The 19268-nt window shown below is 54.2% G+C and overlaps 1 protein-coding gene and 1 pseudogene across 1 annotated transcript in view; both read left to right on the top strand.

Moving 5' to 3' along the window:
- LOC135271964 (proto-oncogene tyrosine-protein kinase receptor Ret-like) overlaps nt 1-19268 on the top strand; it is a 39391-nt pseudogene that overhangs the window by 202 nt on the left and 19921 nt on the right.
- Nucleotides 515-19268, top strand: part of LOC105734317 (proto-oncogene tyrosine-protein kinase receptor Ret) — a 54134-nt gene continuing 35380 nt past the window's right edge. The window contains 1 exon segment of the mRNA XM_064370084.1: nt 515-3354. The gene's annotated coding sequence lies outside the window, so the exon portion shown is untranslated.

The following is a 19268-nucleotide window of genomic DNA, read 5'->3' as shown; positions in this document are numbered from 1 at the left end:
CTCCCCGGGTGCCCTTCCTCCCCCGCCCCTGCCTCTGGATCTGTCATGCGTCTCTGGGTCTCCGTCTCTGCTTTCGTTCTGACGAGCACCTGGCACCCCTGGGCCCGGGTCTCCTTCGGCATCTCCCTCTGTCAGTCCGTCCGGGTGTCTGTCTCATCTCTCTCCTTCCTCTTCGCGCCTCTGCCGGTCTTCTTCCTTCTCCAGGAAGCCCACGCTGCACCCTCAGCGCGCGGCATGGAGTGTGGGCATGGGATCTGTGTACACCCTTAGCCCAACGCGGAGAGCCGGGCCCTCGTGGGCTCTGGGTGGACCTCCCTGCGAGCGTGCCCTCGTCACCGTCTCCTGCTTCCCGAAGCCTTTGTCTTTCCGCACCCGCCGGCCCCTCTCCTCCCTTAGCTGTATCCAGGGGCCTGTTGGGCAGTGGCCGCCCGAACCCGCCCGCTTGGCAGAGGGGCAGGGCCTGCTCCCTCTCAGTGTGATTCTGGTCTTAAGTCATGGATCTGTTGGGGGGGTGTGGGGTGGGGGAGCCTCGTATTGTTTGGAAGGGCCTGGGACTGCAGGTGTGGGTGGGGTCTCCCAGCCAGTGAGGTAATCCATTACTCATGGATCGTGCCCAGACGCAAGCCCGGGAGAAGCCCCCTCTTTTGTCGTCTCAGATTTGTCATCTTCTCCATGGAAAAGACCCTTCCCTCCTCTGTGCAGGAAATGACTTCAAACCACATTGTCAGCCACCCCCCACCCCAACCCCCAGCTGGGCTGGGGATTTCTGAGGGGGTGACAGCGTTGCTGAGTAGGGAATGTCAGCCTTCCAGATTCACCCAGTGGCCCCTTCATTCACCATTGGGGAAACAGTCTCAGAGAGCAAACACATCCCCCTAAAGTCACAAAGCCACAGGAAAATGGCAGTCCCAGGCATTCAAGGTCCCTTAGCAGGCCACTCCCTGGAGGCTAGAGTGAGGAGAGGAAGTAAATTTGAATCCTTTTTGTAGGAGGCAGGCTTAGCATGAGAGGCTTTGCAGTGAGCAGGCCTTAACCTAGTCTGCCCGGGGTGAGCGTTCCTCATGGAGGCGTGGGGGGTGCTTATGAAGTGGAATGGACAGGAACTTCAATGGTTGACAAGGTTCCAATGGTTTCTTTCTGAAAATGTGTCAAAATTTAATTTTGAGCAGAAATTGGAGGATGTTTATTAATTCAATCTGCAGATATTCATTGAGCACCTAATGTGTGCCACCCTGGCAGGCCCACCTGTCACCTGGCACAGAATATCTGAGTTGGGATGCGTCTGAGGGACCATCTGCTGCAGGCCCCTTGGCCTTGTTTGCTCAGCAGCTGCAAGCAGTCCCTCCCCACTCCCCTGTCCACACACACCTGCTATCCTCTGACCACCTTTACCTGTGAGCACCTTGTCTCCTCTTTTAGACAACCTCTCCCCCGAGAAGGCTGCAGGGCCATTCCCAGAAGAACAGTGAACAGTGAAAATGGCACCTAGCATTTACGGAGTACTTACTGTGTGCCCGGTGGTTTACCCGTGCTGCAGATTTAATCCTGACACAATGCTGACTTTGCAAGGGAGCAGTGTTATCTCCCTATCAGCGATGAAGAGCCTGAGGGTTAGAGAGGCAGGAGGGCTACCCAGGGACAACTAATGAGGAAGTGCCATAGCTGAGACTGACCCCTTGCCAGTCTGACCCCAGAGCCTGCCCTCTACTCCCTGAATGTCTGCAGCCAGGCCTTTCTGTGCCTGCGATTCTCACACTAGTTGCTTGTCTCCTCTCCTGGCCTCATATATATCCAAGGTCTCCTGTCTCACCCTGCTGCTGAACTCAGTCCCTGCAGGGCTCTGAAGCACCGCACTTTTGCCCCTGGTGTTTTCTCTGCCCAGAAGGCCACCCCTTCTCATTTGCTCCATAAGCATCTGTAAGTTTTCCTTTAAGTCTTAGCGCCAACACTGCCTCTCTGGGAACTCTTTCTGACTCCCAGGCACACAGTCTTATTCTGCCTGTGTTCTCTTTGTGGCAGGTACGTGTCATTAGGACAGTCAGGACTCTTGTGGCCTTGTCATGGTCTGTGTCCTGTCTCCCCAGTTAGCACATGAAACCCTCGAAGTCATTACCCAGTCTGAGTCGTCCTGGTGCCTAGCATAGGGCACATACAGAGCTGGTGCTCAGTAAACATTTAGCAAACAAGTGAGAAAATTATTTTCTGGACCAGCAGATGAAGGGCATGGAGGGCCACAGAGATGGGAATCTTCACTTCTTAGAAGGGCTCATTTTTGTCTGGGTGTGTGTGGTGGTTCATGCCTGTAATACCAACACTTTGGGAGGCTGAGGCGCTCAGATCACAAGGTCAAAAGTTCAAGACCAGCCTGGCCAACATGGTGAATCCCCATCTCTACTAAAAATACAAAAATTATCTGGGCATGGTGGTGTGTGCCTGTAACCCCAGCTACTCTGGAGGAACATGGACCCAGGAGGCAGAGGTTGCAGTGAGCTGAGATCATGTGACTGCACTCCAGCCTGGGCTACAAAGTGAGACTCCATCTCAAAAAAAACCAGGAATGGCTCATTTTTCGGATGCGAGATTTGATGTTCAGTGAGAGGTGAGCTTACTAGGAACTTAATATGCAGAGTGGAGCTGGGACCCAGGGGGTGCCGGGGCACCCAGAGCCTAGGAGCCAGAACACCAGCCCTGGAGCACTTCTGCGTCCACTGAAGCATCAACCCTCTCAAGCTGCAGGGGCAGGGTTATGTTTGATCATCTCCACTTTACATCTGAGGCGGCCTGTTAGGTTATGAATGAATTTAAACCTCCCAGATTTTTGTTATAGTTTAGTGAAAGCTTGGGTACTCAGAACTGTGCCATGTCCTCGGAGGTTGTTTTGAAGGTGTCAAGGGAGCCTCAGGTGGAGATGCTGGGCTTTGGTTGAGTGGTTGTCATTCTCTGAGTCATTGCCTGTCTACGAGATGGGACAGAGCTACCAGCCTCCCCGTTCAGGGATCGTCGCTCAACTCTCATGATGAAACGCACCTTGTGAGTTCACACCTGGCTCTCTTGTCTGTGGCAGCCTCTGCAGTACAATAGGACTTGCTCTGTGCTGAGAGGGGTAGGAGTGTTGGGCCCTGATCCCTGCCTTTTGAAAGGGCACAGTCCATGAGAGCACAGGTCACTGTTAGCTGAAGGACAAACTCTGCTGGAAGCAGCAGGGCTGCGGCTGCCCCGAGCACAATTTTGCTGTTGCATCCACAGGACACTGCTTGTGACTCCCAGGTCACAGATGAGCGTGGCGGGCCGAAGTGGTTTCTGTCAAGGTCCAGAATCTCTGAGCTGGGAAGAATCGGGTGATTCAGGATCCAGGTGTGTGATACAGGTGTTTGGATGAAAGGGGACAAACCGGCCGGGCACGGTGGCTCACGCCTGTAATTTCAGCACTTTGGGAGGCCGAGGTGGGTGGATCACGAGGTCAAGAGATCGAGACCATCCTGGTCAACGTGGTGAAACCCCATCTCTACTAAAAATATAAAAAATTAGCTGGGCATGGTGGTGCGTGCCTGTAATCCCAGCTACTCAGGAGGCTGAGGCAGGAGAACTGCCTGAACCCAGGAGGCGGAGGTTGCAGTGAGCCGAGATCACACCATTGCACTCCAGCCTGGGTAACAAGAGTGAAACTCCGTCTCCAAAAAAAAAAAAAAAAAGGTGGGGGAGGACAAACCCTGCCACTTCCTCCTGGGGCTTGGGCTTTCTCCTGGGCCCCAGACCCTCAGCCCAGCCCAAGCATGCAGGCCCCCTTTCAGCAGGGGCAGTCCGCCTGACAGTTAATCGGGTGATGTGCACAAGACCCGGGCCCGAGACCCAGTGTAAGTCCTGAGAGGTGCTGTGAGCCAGTGGGGCCCACATCCAGCTGCTTGCCTCTGCGCCCTGCCTCCCCTGAGCATTTTTGGAGCTATTTTTGTCTGGCATTTGGGGCTAACCCCCTTTTAGGTGGCCTGGGGAAATTCTCCCTGTGTCTGGAGTGCTGCAGAGCAGAAATGGCAGGTGGCAGGGCGTCAGCTGAAATCGCAGCCCTGCCACCTGCCAGCTTGCGGTCAGTACATGTGCCTGGCCTATGCCAAGGACCCCGGGTGTCAGAATTCAATCAGCCTCTCTCTGTCACTGCTACAGACAGGAGCTCTGCAAGCCCCAGTCCAGGCTCTCCCTGCTAGGGGTTCTGTGGGCTTAGGGAAGCCCTGGTACGTGGCAGCAGCCCTAGCGCCACTCTTCTGTGCTCTGGAGGCCCTTGTCCCTCTGAAACTCCAATCCCTCCTGCATGCAGGGTTGAGCTAGGCAGGACCAAGCAGGACTTGTAAACAACATGTCATCTAATCTCATAACCCCCTCAGGTGGGAGTTAGCCTGTGTCTTACAAGGAAGACCGGAGGGTCAGAACGTTGGATAGACCTTCCCTCAGTCATTTCCAGCAGTTTGGATCTGCTGCACTCAGCTACCTAGGAAGGCAGAGCTCACTGCCCATCACCCAAACTCGGCCGTCTTGCCCACCCTCCTAGCATCCTGAGAGCAGCTGCCAGGTCCCCTAGTGAGTCAGAACCCAGCACAGGTCCTGACTGTATGCGATTTCCCAGACATTTCAGGTGACATGTGCTTCTGGGCCTTTATGGCTGCGGCTCCTGTGGTGAGGGGACCTTTCCCACCCAGGCCTACCGACTCTTTGGAAGAGGGGGCTGCATGCCCTGCATCAGAACGTGCTTCAAAGTCAGTTGGAGACTGACTTTGCAGAACAGCCCTGGTGCCCACCTGGGGGACAGGACCTGCGCTGGGCTCTGAGGCCCATCAGGTGCAAATAGCCATCCCAGGAGGGCTCGTGGACTGGGCCAGAGGAGTGAGGGGGGAGATGGCCTTGCCTCTGTGTTGAATACCCACGTGTTCCAGGCCTGCAGATGGGAGGAGTGCTGTGCACCCTTCCCCTCCCTCCCCATCCCTTTGCTAAGCCAGGTGTAGCTGGGCATAAGTGATGGAGGCCCGGGGGTGTGGCCTTTAGTGAGAGGCGCCACTGGAAAGGAAGACTGTGAGCCCTGCATAAGCAGTCCAGCCCTCGGGCCTCAGTGTCCTCATCTGTTGACTGGAGACCACAAACTCTCTAGGGACTTGGGGATTGTGTGAGAGAAGTGACAGGGAGTAAGTGAGACACGGCAGGTTCAGGCTCAGCACAAACCCCTGGCGTGGAGTTGGGTGTAGTCCGGGCTGCTGCTGTTGTCCAGGATACAAAGCACCTGGCCCGGTGCCTGCACGTGGAATTGGGGTTGTATCGGCGCCCTGATGCTGAGGCTGCTTTGAGTCAGTGTGGAAGGTCTCCCTGGGCTCCCTGGGGCCCTCCAATCCCAAGGCAGTCAGAGCTGGTTGTGGGCCAGCACGGAGGGAGGAAGTGTGGCCGTGTGGCATGGCAGTGGAGCCTCTTTAGGTTCCTGGGCCTATTTTAAGGGTTGTCATTCTCTGAGTCATTGCCCGTCTATGAAAAGGGACAAAGCTACCAGCCTCCCCGCTCAGAGATCGTCGCTCAGCTCTCATGATGAAACGCACCTCGTGGGTTCACACCTGGCTCTCAAGGCTTGTCTGTGGCAGCCTCTGCAGTACAATAGGACTTGCTCTGTGCTGAGAGGGGTAGGAGTGTTGGGCCCTGATCCCTGCCTTGTGGGAGGGCACAGTCCATGGGAGCACACGTCACTGTTAGCTGAAGTACAAACTCTGCTGGAAGCAGCAGGGCTGCGGCTGCCCCGAGCAAGATTTTGCTGTTGCATCCACAGGACACTGCTTGCGACTCCAGGTCACAGATGAGCGTGGCCGGCTGAGGTGGTTTCTGTCAAGGTCCAGAATCTCTGAGCTGGGAAGAATCAGGTGGTTCAGGATCCAGGTGTGTGATACAGGTGTTTGGATGAAAGGGGACAAACCCTGCCACTTCCTCCTGGGGCCTGGGCCTTCTCCTGGGCCCCAGACCTCAGCCTAAGCATGCAGGCCCCCTTTCAGCAGGGGCAGCCCGCCTGACAGTTGGTCAGGCGATGTGGACCTGGCCGAGCCCAAGCTCTTAATTGCTTGACTCTGCGCAGAGGTCAAGCCCACCTAGCCCCTTCCTCAGGGTGCTGAGGGTCTGGTGTTTCAGGTTGTGTGGCAGCCTGGCCACAGTGGATGGAGGCAGGGCCTCAGTGGAGCTGTGAGCACTTAACCAGAGGCCACGGAGAATGGAGCTACCAGTGTGGCCCACGGGAGAGTTTGTGGACAGTGTAGCCTTAAAGCAGGGCTAAGGCTGGGTGTTGTGTGGATGGAGGAGCAGAAGCTCACTTGGCTCTTAAGAGGGCTGTGGGAGTCTAGGCTGGAGAAAGCCCTGGCTGAGGATTTGGTATTTCCCAGCCCTGGCCTTGGGGAGCCCTGCAGGTGTGATCTGTGGGGCAGCTGCATGGGGAGGAGCCATCAGTACCGAGGATGCTGCGTGCCCACTGTGAACCAGTGCCTGGCACCTGCTTTGTTTCCTTCAGTCCCGCTCCCAGAGAGACAGGTTCTGTCATGAACTCATTTTGCAGGTTAGGAAGCTGAGCTTCAGAGAGGGGAGTGATATAGGTTCAGCCGCTTTCTAGCCTTGTAGCTGGGGTACATTACTTCCCCGCAACCTGTGTTCCCTCATCAGGACAAAGAGATGATTAGAACATTATCTGCCCTGTAGGATTACTCCAAAGACAAAAGTAAAGAATGAACAAAAACACCCCTTCTGCTCTGCATGCCCTGCGTGGCCTGTGCTGGGGGACTTGGCCCAATGCCTGTGCTTACTCGTTCTGCTTGAATCTCAGACTCCCCTCCCTGGAACACCCCACCTGCCTCAGTCTACCCACTCTGAACACACTGTGTTCAGAACACAGAACCCTGGGGGACTTTAAAACAAAATGCCCTCTCCTTTCCCCAACCTGGGCATCTGAGAGAAGGTCCTCCCAGGGGTGGGGGGCTGGAGCCTGTGGTGTAATGAGTTCCTTGTTCCTGGGCAGGTGTATCAGCCTGGGTTGGTGGCCACTTGGCTGTCTGTTTGCCACTCCTGCCCTCATTTGATGGATGAGGCCACCGAGGCTCAGAAGTGGGAGGGGACTGGCTGTGATGCCCTTCCTCCACCTTCCTGATATGGCCTGCTCCCAGCCACCTGTCCTTGGACCCACCTGAGCCCCAACAATGTCATCGACTTTGACCCCTGGCAGGGGTGGGTGGGAAAATAAATGCTCTATGGGGTCCCTTCCTCACCCTAGAGATACCTGTGCCCTGAGTCAAAGCTGACCTCTGCACATTAGGGAGATGGAGGCTGAGGTCAAGTACAGAGCCCTAGCTCAGCCCCACCACATGGAGAGGCAGTAGGCCAGCCTCCCCTGGAGCCAGTCCCAGCCCACGCTGCAGGATGGGCGTTCTCCTAGGAGAAGATCTGACTCCGGGCTTCCTGTGCCTGATGAGCTCAGCCCTCCCAAGGTAGGGCAGCAGTTTGCTTTCAGTGTCCCAGTCAGGCAGCAGAATGTCTTCTGGGTCACAGCACATCCTGGAGGAGCTGGGATGGAGCAGAAAGGGTCCCAGAATTCAACCAGCCCAGCCCTGTCACTGACACAGATAGATAGGAGAGGCTCAGAGTGGACCCTGACTAGCTCAAACAGGGCGACGAGTCAGGAGGGCTGGCTGCCTGATCTCACCTGTGCCGCCTGTTGCCCTGTGGTGCAGGTGAGGAGACTGAGACCGAGGCCCGTGAGCGACAGACAGAGTTCTCTTACTCTATGTGTCTGGTATCTTTAATGTAAAAATGCTTTGTATTGGGATGTGCTTTGAATCTTGATAAATGCTTTTCACACTTGGAGCAACACTTACGGCAGAGAAAGGGAGAAAAGCAGAATACAAATCCACTTTTTATGAAGTGTGTGGATTATCTGTGTAATTATGATGGAAAAGTGCTGTCCTGCACACCCTCGTGTGTCCTCACAGCAGTACTGAGCAGAAGGCAGGAGGGGTGTTGTCCCCATTTACAGAGGGAGACCGGGCCTCTGAGTGATAGGCGGACCTGGGGTGAGATGGTCCCAGACTGGGCTTCTGCCTTCTAGTTCTTTCTGAAAGCTTGCTTCATAGGCATCTTTCCAGCAACAGCAACCACACAGGACCATTGTGCCTGTTACTTTCTTACCTTCTCTGCAGTTTCTGCCCCTGAGGGTACATTTTTATGTATTTGTAGTCACCATTGAATCATTCATGGAGGCCATATTTATTGAGCCCTGGAAATGCAGTGCTGAATTAGGGTTGATCCTGACTCTTGGGAGCTTGGCACTTACCGGGGAGGGGGTGGTGGCGGGCCGGTACAGGTTGATAGTTCATGCCTCTGGCTTCCTGCTCCCCCTGCCCCCCCGCCTCCACCGCCCCCTGCCCCGCCTGTGTATCCTATCCACACACATCGCTGGGACCAGCCCAGACATCCCTCAGATCTCCAGGCCCCACTGCCAATGTAGGAGATGAAAAATATCTTTCTTCTCACCTTAGCTTCTTGGCTGAGGTTCCTATAGCAAAAGGCAGATTAACAAAGAAAAGTGTAATTTAGTATAAGTATTACATGATACAGGAGACTTCATAAGGAATTGAAAATCCAAAGAAATGGGCTGAACCTGTGTATTTTGAGACAGTCTCAGTCTGTTGCCCAGGCTGGAGTGCAGTGGCGCAATCTCAACTCACTGCAACCTCCGCCTCCTGGGTTCAAGTGATTCTCCTGCCTCAGCTTCCTGAGTAGCTGGGATTATAGGTGCCCACCACCACCCCCAGCTGATTTTTATGTACTTTGAGCAGAGATGGGGTTTCAACATGTTGGTCAGGCTGATCTTGAACTTCTGTCCTCAGGTGATCCACCCGCCTTGGTCTCCCAAAGGGCTGGGATGACAGGCATGAGGCACCATGCCCAGCCTCAACTGTTTATTTTCTACGCTAGGTTGATAAATAGGCAGGTAGTTGTGGAGGCATTTGGATAAAGAAGTGTGATCTGGTGGTAATAAACTGGGGGAGCTTAGTGAGGCCTGTTTGTTGAGATTCTTCCCTCAACAAATCCGTGTGTCTTCAGAGATGAGGATGTTTTCTTCCTCTGGTCATAGAGAGGGTGCCTCTCACATGAGGGTCTTATGATCTGCTTCAGGGAGAAGGGCAGAGGGAAGATGAGAGAGACCTTCTTGCTTCTGCTGTTTTCTCAAATGCCAGCGCATCATATTTTGGGGTAGCGTGGCCTGAACCCCATCACCAACTGCCCCTGGGACATCTGCTCCCACCTATACGTGTCTCAGACGCCTCGAGCTCAGCCTGACCAAGACACGACTGGCCGCCCGGCCTTTGCCTGCTCTCCCCTGCACTCCTCAGCTGCACTCCAGGACTCAGGCCTCCCTTGCCCCTCTGCTAGGCTGTGCCTGGGCTGTCTCCGCTTCCCACCTGCATCGCCCCATATGTCCCCACAGTGGCCATTCCTGACTGTCATACCCTGCTGCTCACTTTTTTTTTTCTTTTGACACAGAGTCTCACTCTTTTAGCCCAGGCTGGAGTGAAGTGGTGCGTTCTCGGCTCATTGCACCCTCCACCCCCAACCCCCAGGTTCAAGCAATTCTCCTGCCTCAACCTCCCGAGTAGCTGGGATTACAGGTGCCTGCCAACATGCCTGACTACATTTTTGTATTTTCAGTAGACATGGGGTTTTGCCATGTTGGCCAGGCTGGTCTTGAACTCCTGACCTCAGGTGATCCACACACCTCGGCTTCCCAAAGTGCTAGGATTACAGGCATGAGCCACAGCTCCTGGCCCATGCTCACACCTTTAAGAACCTCTTGATGTCTGCCAGGTATATAGTCCAAGACCCTTGGTGACCTGCCCCAGCTGACCCCCTGAGCCCCAGCCATAAGACTTGTTGGAGGGGGTTCCCTTGAGGGCCCCTCCACACTCTGCCTGGAATCGCCCTCCTCACCCCATTGTTGGGGGTGTGGGTGGGGCTCAGCTCTTGGCTTTAGGGCCCTTCTTTGGCTTCTTCTTGACCCATTGCTGGAATCGGCCACCCCTCCCCTTGTTCTTGGTGGCACCTGTCGATTCCTGCCCCTGTGCTGTGACACTGCACAGCACCCCATGTGTGGCTCCTGTCCTTCTCTTGCTCCCTGAGCTCCCCTCTAGGGCTCTGGCCCTGTGTCCTTTGCACCAGCTCAGAGTAGATGGATGCCCGGGTGCAGGTCCCTGGGAGTGGCAGGGGGAGCTGCCTAGGGGCGCGTTTGGAGGGCATGGGTGGAGAGGGCTCTTTCTGGTGAAGAGGTGATCATTTGTTGGGGAGCTGGCCTTTGAGTGAGGCATTCCCCATACAGGGCCCCTCCTGAGCAGAGACAGCAGGTAAAGGGCAGCGAAGGTTCACACTGTAATTTGATGAGCCGCTTCAGGGAAGTCACTGTAGCCCTCTGGGCTCCGTTCCCCTTTGCAGAGTAGGACTGCTTACTGCTCTGTCTCTACCTGGGGAAGGAGCACAGGTCAGACTGAGAGCCTCAGAGCATGTCATGGAGGCTGCCGTGACAGGTGGTAGAGCTGTGCCTCAGTTTCCTTTTATGAAGTAGGGAGAAGAAGGTTGACCCTGTCACTGCTCACAGCCAAGGTTCTGAAACATATGCTCGCCTGTCCACACGCTCAACCACTTGAAACCAAGCCACTTGTAAAAAGCACTGTGGACAGACAGGAGCAGCTGCTCAGGGAGGTTGGCATTGTGTGTGCTGGGGTTTGGGGACATCAGCAATGAAGGAAACAAGACAAGTGAGAAGAATCACATCCCACTCTGGCCCTACAAAATGAAAATCAGAACCCTGTCATCCCACAACCTTGTGAAGAACGGTGACTTCACACTTTGGGCCATAGGTTTCCTACCCCACACCCCCCGCTCTATCTGCAGGTCCATCCTGGCAGCCCACAGACTGTCTGCATTGGCTGGTGCTGACCCGGGTCATCCCTGAGACCGCACCTGCCGGGGGTGTGGGGCTCTAGGATTCCAGGTTTCTCCTGATCCAGGGAGGAGGGAGCTGTCCTGCACACAGTGGGAGCTTGTTAGCTGCTGCTCAGCTCCCAGGAGCCCTCCCCTGCAGCAAACCCCAAGGAATCAGCCCCAGCTGGAGCTGCCATACTGCTTCAGGGTGCAGGGATGACGTCATCTCTATCAGAGGCTCTGCATCCAGGATCCTTCCCTGAAGTTCAGTGGGGCCCGTTCTCTCCCAGGGATGGTTGGAGCCAGAGCAACTGCCGTCCCCTTTACAGAGGGGATTTCATTTCTGCCAGTATTGTGTCAGCAGCGTTTCATTCCGATGACAGCCCGGTGATGAGAGGGACATTGTCCCTGTTGGCAGAGGGAGACAGTGGGACTTAGGCTAGAGCACTTGTGCAGGGTCCCATAGCAGCAGGGAGTATTGGACCTAATTCTTCTGGGACTCGAGGCTGGGGCCACTCTTCTCACGCTCAAATGTACCCCTTTCTCCAGGGAAGGGCATCTGATGCCCTTTTTTTCTGGTTGGGCCTGTCCTGGCATAGTATATGAGGCAGAGCCCAGCCACCCTGGTTTTCACAATGGAGGGGGTCTCAGAAGTCAGAGTGGAGGAGGGTGAGAAATGAGGGTTAGTGTGGGAGTGGGCATTTCTGAGAGGACACTGCCTCCAGAGAGCAGGGGACTGAGACCCCCAGGAAGGCAGAGCAGCAGAAAGACCCAGATGGTGCCTTGCATCCTCATGCTGTGTGGTGTATCATCACCTTGAACCTAGTACTCATGGGCCTGCACACTGAGCACTTGTGTGGGCCGCGTGTTGGGCGCAGGGTGAGTAGCACTGGGCAGACAGGTCCAGCTGTGTGCCTGGCTCCCAGCTCAGCGCCTGGGCAGTGAGTGGAGAGGGGAGGAGTGAGGGAGCAGCTGAAGCACGTGGCCTGAGTTCCTCCACTGGGATTTGGCATCTCTGTGGATACCATGAGCTGGCCGGCATGTGTGGGCCCCAAGGCTCAAGGGTTCTGTGACTACCTTGTGCCACAGAGCATGCTGGTGTGGAGGCGGGAGGAGGTGGAATGATGACTGGGCAGTGGCTGGGTGACCTCAAGCCCAGGCAGTGGAGGAAAGGGCGGTGAAGCTGGCGGTGCTGGCTCCTGGCTGAGATGGGGCACCTTTGCATGGGTGTCAGGAGAAGCCTGAGAAATTACTCAGGAAGCGGTCAGCTGGTGGTATAGGAGGCCATTTTCTGTGTCTGAGCAGAGTAGTGAGGAGCTTGGATAAGGCCCCTGTGAGGATGATCTCATGGAAGATGGGAATTTGAATCCAGAGCCACTGTTCCAGCTTTCTGACGGTGCTTAGGAGATACTGAAACTGGAAACAACTGTGGGCTATGGGCGGCAGCTGCAGTGGTCACATGTGTTGGCAGGGGTTTGTGGGAATTGCTTCTTGAAGGAAGATAAAGGATGCTTTGTGGGAGCCCCAATCCAGTGGAGCCTCCACCCCATACAAGGCACTTTGTAGTCAGGTTCAGGGTTTATTCCCCTTTGTCCCCCAGGACCTCACACAGTGCCTGGGGCAGAGCCAGCCCGCAGAACTGGATATGAAGCCCAGCCCCCACCAGCTTGCCGGGTACCCGGACTTAAAGGCCTTGGTTTCCTTAACTGTAAAATGGCTATGAGGAGGTCACAGATGTGGTCTGGGGGTTGTGAAAGCACTTTGAGGATTTCACAACGTTGTGTAAATCTAAGAAGGCCCATGATTAAAGTTCTGCCTGCCGGCAGCTGGGTGTGAGTGAAAAGGCTACCGTTGTTGTCTGAGCGCACTGAGGATGGGGCTCACCGTGTCCTGTGTTTATTTGTTGTCACCCACTGGCTCCCTGTGGTGGATACTGGCCTGCCCTGGGTTCCGGATGCCCTGCCAGCAAGGGACCTTGTCTAGGTTGGGAGGAGCCCTTGGAACAGGTAGTCAGGAACCAGTGAGACAAGCCCATAGTGTGGTGCCAGGAGTGTGACTCTGCAGGAAGGTGGGGCTGTGGCCTGGCCCTGCCCCATGCCAGTGGAGTGACTGCAGACCAGGTGCTCAGGCCTTGTGCCCCAAGGTCCTCATCAGGTAAATGAAGGGAATTATTCTTACCTCTCAGGATCTTTGTGAAGATCAAGTGAGGCAACATGGTCAGGTGTGTGTGGGCATGGGCAGCACCCGGGATATCCTGGAGGACCACAGCTGGGCCAGGGCAGCCAGTGCCAGGGTGGGTGGTAAGGAAGGCACCCCGAGGGGGTGACAGCGGAGGTCAGCTTGGCCTGAGCTGACTTGCACAGGCCAAGTCAGAATGGGCCCCGTGCCCGTGTCCTATGCCTTGTGGCATGGTCAAGACCTGGTGAGAGGAAGGGAGACTTTCCAGGAGGATACAGGGCGTTTGGCCAGGGAAGAAGGGCCAAGGCTGGCTGGAATGTCAGGGACCACACAGTAGATGTCGGGGGCTGTCTGGAGAGCCTGGCAAGGGACACTTGGCTTCTTCCTGAGGAAGATGTGAAACCAGGCAGGGGTTGTAGGCTCACACTGTGGAGACCCCATGCTTCCCTTGGGTCAGAGGAGAGGGCCCAGCCATGGCCCTGCTCACATGGGGACACAACGGTCCAGCTCCCCTCCTCCACGTGCCTCGTCAGGGCAGCCAGAGTCCTCCCGGGACAGCGCCTTTGTGTTCTGTGCCCCAAGGGAGGGAGGCCCTCAGCTGGAGAGGCCCTGCGAGAGGCTCTGGGAGGCATGAGGGGATGAAAAGCCTATTAAAGGGCCACAGAAGCATGTTCATCCATCCCTGGCTGCCTGGGTGCGGAGGCTTCCAGAGGGCCAAGGGCCTCCTGGACTCTCCCCAAAGAGGCCAGTTGGCCCCCACCTTTGGACCATGGCCAGAGCCAAGCGGAGTCTGTTGCTGAGCTCGGTGTGCTCTCAAGAGGCCCCTCTCAAGGCTCTTGACCCAGACAGCCCCGGGACAGGCACCTGGCATCTGCAGACTGCCCCATGGCAGAGATACCTTCTCAGCCCCTTCCCACCAAACCCTTTGGGGTCTCCAGCCCTCTGGGGATAACATAGAACCCCTGACCCACCGAGGAGGGCCCGGCCCCTCCAGCTCTGCTTCCCACTCCACGTCCTCCGCCCCAGAGCCACTCCATGGTTCTTGCCACACCCATCTCCCCACCAGTGGAGCACTGATTGCTGTCCACCATTGCCTGACTCGTTGTTTGTCTTGAGTCCCCAGCTGACTGGCATTCACTGTCCAGCCAGCGCCTTCCCCTCCTGGCCCCTGCCACAGCCACCATCTCACTTCTGTCTGTGTTACTTACCAATACATTCTGCTTCCCTTGAAGCTCTGACCGCAGGGCAGGGACTGCATGAGATCCTGCTCGCCTCCACGCCCTGGTGAGGGGCCCTGGGAGGCCGGCTCCAAACTGACTCGTGTGAGGACGAGTGGGTTCAAGCGCCAGCTCCAGCCAGCTGAGGGAGCCAGGCAGTCTCTCCCTCCTGCCAATCCTCATTTGTAAAATAAAACCTGCTTCTGTTGTTGTGAGATCAAGAGTGCCAGGCTGCAGTGTTTAGTACCATGCCTGGCACACAGGAAGCCCTGTGTGTATTTGTAAACATGCTGCAGAATGTTTGAAAAACAGGATGAAGTTATTCTGGCTTCACTTGTTTTTGTCTCTGTTTTGTTTGCAGGATGAGGATCTAGGTACTGCACCATTCTTCCCCCGACACTGTGGGCGTGCTCGTGTAATTCCTTCAGTCTTTCCTCCTGGGCATCTTTTAAAATAGATGGTTTCCTTCATTTAAGTATTTACGTATAATTTTGTGTCCTAGCTTATTTCCTCTACCATGAGCATTTTTCCAAGTAACTGCGTTGTTAAAAATATTTTGGTTACTTTTTGAATAGGTAAACATGCCCAGGGTATGAAATACAAAAGGTATGAGAAGGTACTTGATGAAAACACAGAGTCTTCTTTCTCTTCTATTGTTTCTTGCTCCCGAGGCCAAGAGGACACTAGTAATGATGTAAATAATACTTTCCTGCCTGTAATCCCAGCACTTTGGGAGGCCGGGGCGGGTGGATCACGAGGTCAAGAGATCGAGACCATCCTGGTCAACATGGTGAAACCCCGTCTCTACTAAAAATAGAAAAAATTAGCTGGGCATGGTGGCGCATGCCTATAATCCCGGCTACTCAGGAGGCTGAGGCAGGAGAATTGCCTGAACCCAGGAGGTGGAGGTTGCGGTGAGCCGAGATCGCGCCATTGCACTCCAGCCTGGGTAACAAGAGTGAAACTCCGTCTCAAAATAAATAAATAAATAAAAATAATAATATTTTCCCACCCTGGATGCTGACCCTGGCTGCTGGCTCAGTGCTGACCCTGGGTATTCATCTGGTGCTAATCCTGGGTGCTGACTCAGTGCTGACTCTGAGTGCTCATCTGGGGCTGATCCTGGATACTGGCTCAGTGCTGACCCTGGGTGCTCATCTGGTGCTGATACTGGGTGTTGCCTCAGTGCTGACCCTGGGTATTCATCTGGTGCCAATACTGGGTGTTGGCTCAGTGCTGATCCTGGGTATTCATCTAGTGCCAATCCTGGGTGCTGGCTACGTGCTGCCCCTGGGTACTTATCTGGTGCTGATCCTAGGTGCTGGCTTGGTGCCAGCACAATATTAAAGGCCTCATGTGGGTGGACTAACTTAAACTCTCAACAGCCCAGAAGGTAGATACCATTGTTACTGCCATTTTACAAGTCAGGAAACAGGCAACAAGAGGTTTGAGATTTGTCTGTCACATGACTAGAACTGCTGGAGCCAGGATGGACACTGACAATCTGGCTTCCTTACCTCCCTTCTCTTCCGCAGGCTCCAACCTCCCAGCCCACCAGCCTGCACTTCTGGGCATGCTCTGTGCATAGCAAGCATCTGAGTCATCTTAAATGATTGGCTTTAATAGGAAGAACCTCTAATATTGGTCTGCTCTCCATTTTTTGCTTCATTTATCCTAGAGAACTTTCCTCCTCAGAACAGATAGAATTGCTTCAATCGTTTTAATTGCTGCATAGTATTCTGTTCTGTGAATGTCTTATAGTTAATGTAATTACTTCCCTATTGATAGGACAGCTCCAGTATTTTGGCAACATTGCTGTAATACAGAATTTTATGTGGGTGGTAGGTAGTGAGACCATAGGGAAAAATTAATCTGTGGGATTGCTGGGTCAGAGGTAAAATGCATTTGTGATTTTTACTGTCTGATGTCTCTGGCAGTTTACATTCCTACTACAGGATATAAAGTCCCTGTTTCTCCACATCCTCTTTGACCTGAAGTATTGTCAGGTATTTTTATCTTTGCAAATCTGATAGGTGGAAAATAGAATTTTGTAGCTTTAATTTACATTTCTCTAATTGCATCAAGTTGAGCATCTTTTTGTGTCCTAAAACCACTTATATTTCCTTCTGCTTTCTGTGCCATTTTATTTTCTTATGGATTGATTATAACTTAGTATTTGTTAAGGAAATTGCCCTCATTTAAGACTTCCATCTGTTTTTCCAGTGTGGTATTTGTTTTTTGCTTTGTTTATGGTGTATGTGTGTGGTGGTGATGGTGGGGTGCTGTGGGGTTTGTTTGTTTTTTTTTTGTCCTCTATAGAAACTTTTAATTGTTGACCAGGCACAGTGGCTTATGTTTGTAATCTCAGCACTTTGAGAGGCCAAGGTGAGAGAATTGCTTGAACTCAGGAGTTTGAGACTAGCTTGGGCAACATAGTGAGACCTCATCTCTACAAAAAATACAAAAATTAGCTGGGTGTGGGGGCATGTGCCTATAATCCCAGCCACTCAGGAGGCTGAGTTGGGAGGATCACTTGAGCCTGGGGAGGTCAAGGTTGCAGTGATTGTGCCACTGCACTCCAGCCTGAATGACAGAGTGGGACTCTGTCAAATAAAAAGAGAGAAATTAAAAAAAAAAAATAAGAAGAATTTAAGTAATGACTGAGGAGATGCTGGGGGAGATGTGCACTCTGGTGCTGGCACCCGAGGGTGGGTGAGCTGGGGGTGCAGCACGAGCTGGGGCAGCTCCAGAGGGAGGGAGAGGGCTCACTGAGTTTCTTCTTCACATTTTTCTTGGCAGTGAAACTGATACAAACCTGGCAGCTGGTGCTGGGCCAGGGGCCAGGGGCTCCCTCCTGGTCTGCTCCCCCTTCTGCTCCTCCACCATTGCCTGTAGGGTGTCTGCCACCCCAGGGAAGCCTGACACTTAGCTCCAGCGGGGGTCCAGGCCCAGCCCTCCTCACCCAGGGAAACAACGGGGCTCACAGTCTCTTGGTGACATGGGCACATTGCTCTGCCATCGTGAGGGGCCAGCCTGGCTGTGGGACCCATCACCAGTGGGCAGCCCTCAGCTCATCTCTGCAGAAGACTCCTCTGGCAGGTCACATACAGGACGCCACACAGCACCCTGAAAACTCATGACCCAGGAAGGCCTCAGATTGTCTTTGCTCCCCTAGCCTCGCCACCCCCTGTATCTGCAGGGGCAGGTGAGTCTGTGCTTGATGACAGGAACGTCCCAGTCTCGGGGCTTAACGCTGTCCACTGTGTCCTGCTTGTGGCACACCCTGGCATGGCCCTGATGCCCTGGGATTGGTGGCCACACCTCCTAGCCCATATGCCCAGCTGTGTGCATAGGTGGACACAGAGTTTCGAAGAGGCTGAGACTTAAGGAGTTTTGCGGCCTGGAGGGGCCACTGTCATGTAATCCCCTTTGCTTGTGTTCCACGTGATCCTGTCATGTGGCCTGTCTCACCACAGGAGGCTTGAAATGCAGAGGACATGGGGATGGGGGCGTGCAGGGGTGCGCCTGCACACACTCCTGCCTGTCGGCTCTCCCACCCTTGTCCTGCAGTACACAGCAGGGGCTGGTGGTGGGCCCAGCAGATGAGGGGGAGGGAGGGGGAAACAAGGTGGCAAATAATTATGGGTTACTCTTTTTTAATCGAGGTGAAATTTATATAACATAAATTTAACCATTTATAAGTGAACCACTTGGTAGCATTTAGCACATTCACAGCATTGCACAGGTATTGCCTTAGTTCCAAAACATTTGCATCACCCCAAAAGGAAACCCCATACCCATTAAACAGCTGCTTCCTGTCCCCAGGCAACCCGCAGCCTGCGTTCAGTCTCTTCGGCTTGGCCTGTCCTGGAACATTTCAGCTGCATGGACTGTTGTCTGGCTTCAGTCACTCAGCATAAGGTCATCAGGGTTCCTCTAGGCTGTGGCATGTGTCAGCCCCTTCCTGTGAGGGGTAAATAGTGTGCCGTCACCCATTCATCTGTGGACAGAAACATGGGTGCTTTCCACCCTTTGGCAATTATGAAAAATGCTGCCAGAGACATTCCTGTTGCAGATACCTGAGTCCCTGCTTTCAGTTCTCTTGGGTACATACCTGGACATGAAATCACTAGGTAATTCTGTTTTATTTTCTGAGGAGCTGCCAAACTGTTTTCCACAGTGGTTGAATTGTGTTACATTCCCAAGGGTTGCAATCTATCCACATCCTCACCACCTCGCATTGTTCTCTGTTATTCTCTGGTTCACATCTCACTCTGGCCGTGCAGCGGGTGCACAGTGCTAGCTCGTTGTGGCTTTGGTTCGCCTTTCCCTGGTGATGGCGTGCTGGGCATCTTTTCCTGTTCAGTCTGGCCAGTTGCGTGTCTCTTTGGAGAAGCATCTTTTCGAGCCCTCTGCCTGTTGTCTAATTGGGTGGCCGTCTTACTGTACAGCTGACTTTGCTGTCACATCTGCACCGAGGGCTGCAGAGAAGCACCTTCATCACTGTCAGTGCTTGAGCCTCAGGTCTCTTGTGAGGAGGGCGTGGATTTGACTGATTCCTCACATGGGCATTGACTACTGTCCTCGGGGACCATGAGAACATTCTTCGAAGACCTGGACACTGAGGCCACATTGAGCACAAACTTCCTGGAAGCCATGGTGTCACCATTTGTGCATAAGAAGGAGCTGCCCAGGAACCACCCTGTGAAGGATGGAGGAGAGGGAAGGTGCCAAGGGACCCCCACCCCACCCACGAGATGAGACTTGGCAGCATGGGAACCCGGGGCTGCCCTCTTGCTTACCCTCAACCCCGACGCTAAAAATAACAGATAATTGACTGGGTGCAGTCAATTATCTTATCACCTCCACTACTACCACTGTCTCTACCACCACCATTAC

This window comes from Aotus nancymaae, unplaced genomic scaffold (genome assembly GCF_030222135.1).
Source record: "Aotus nancymaae isolate 86718 unplaced genomic scaffold, 86718_ANA_hifiasm-v0.15.2.pri h1tg000099l, whole genome shotgun sequence".
Taxonomy (NCBI): domain Eukaryota; kingdom Metazoa; phylum Chordata; class Mammalia; order Primates; family Aotidae; genus Aotus; species Aotus nancymaae.
The sequence above is the reverse complement of the archived record's forward strand: the minus strand, read 5'-3'. Positions and strand labels throughout refer to the sequence as shown.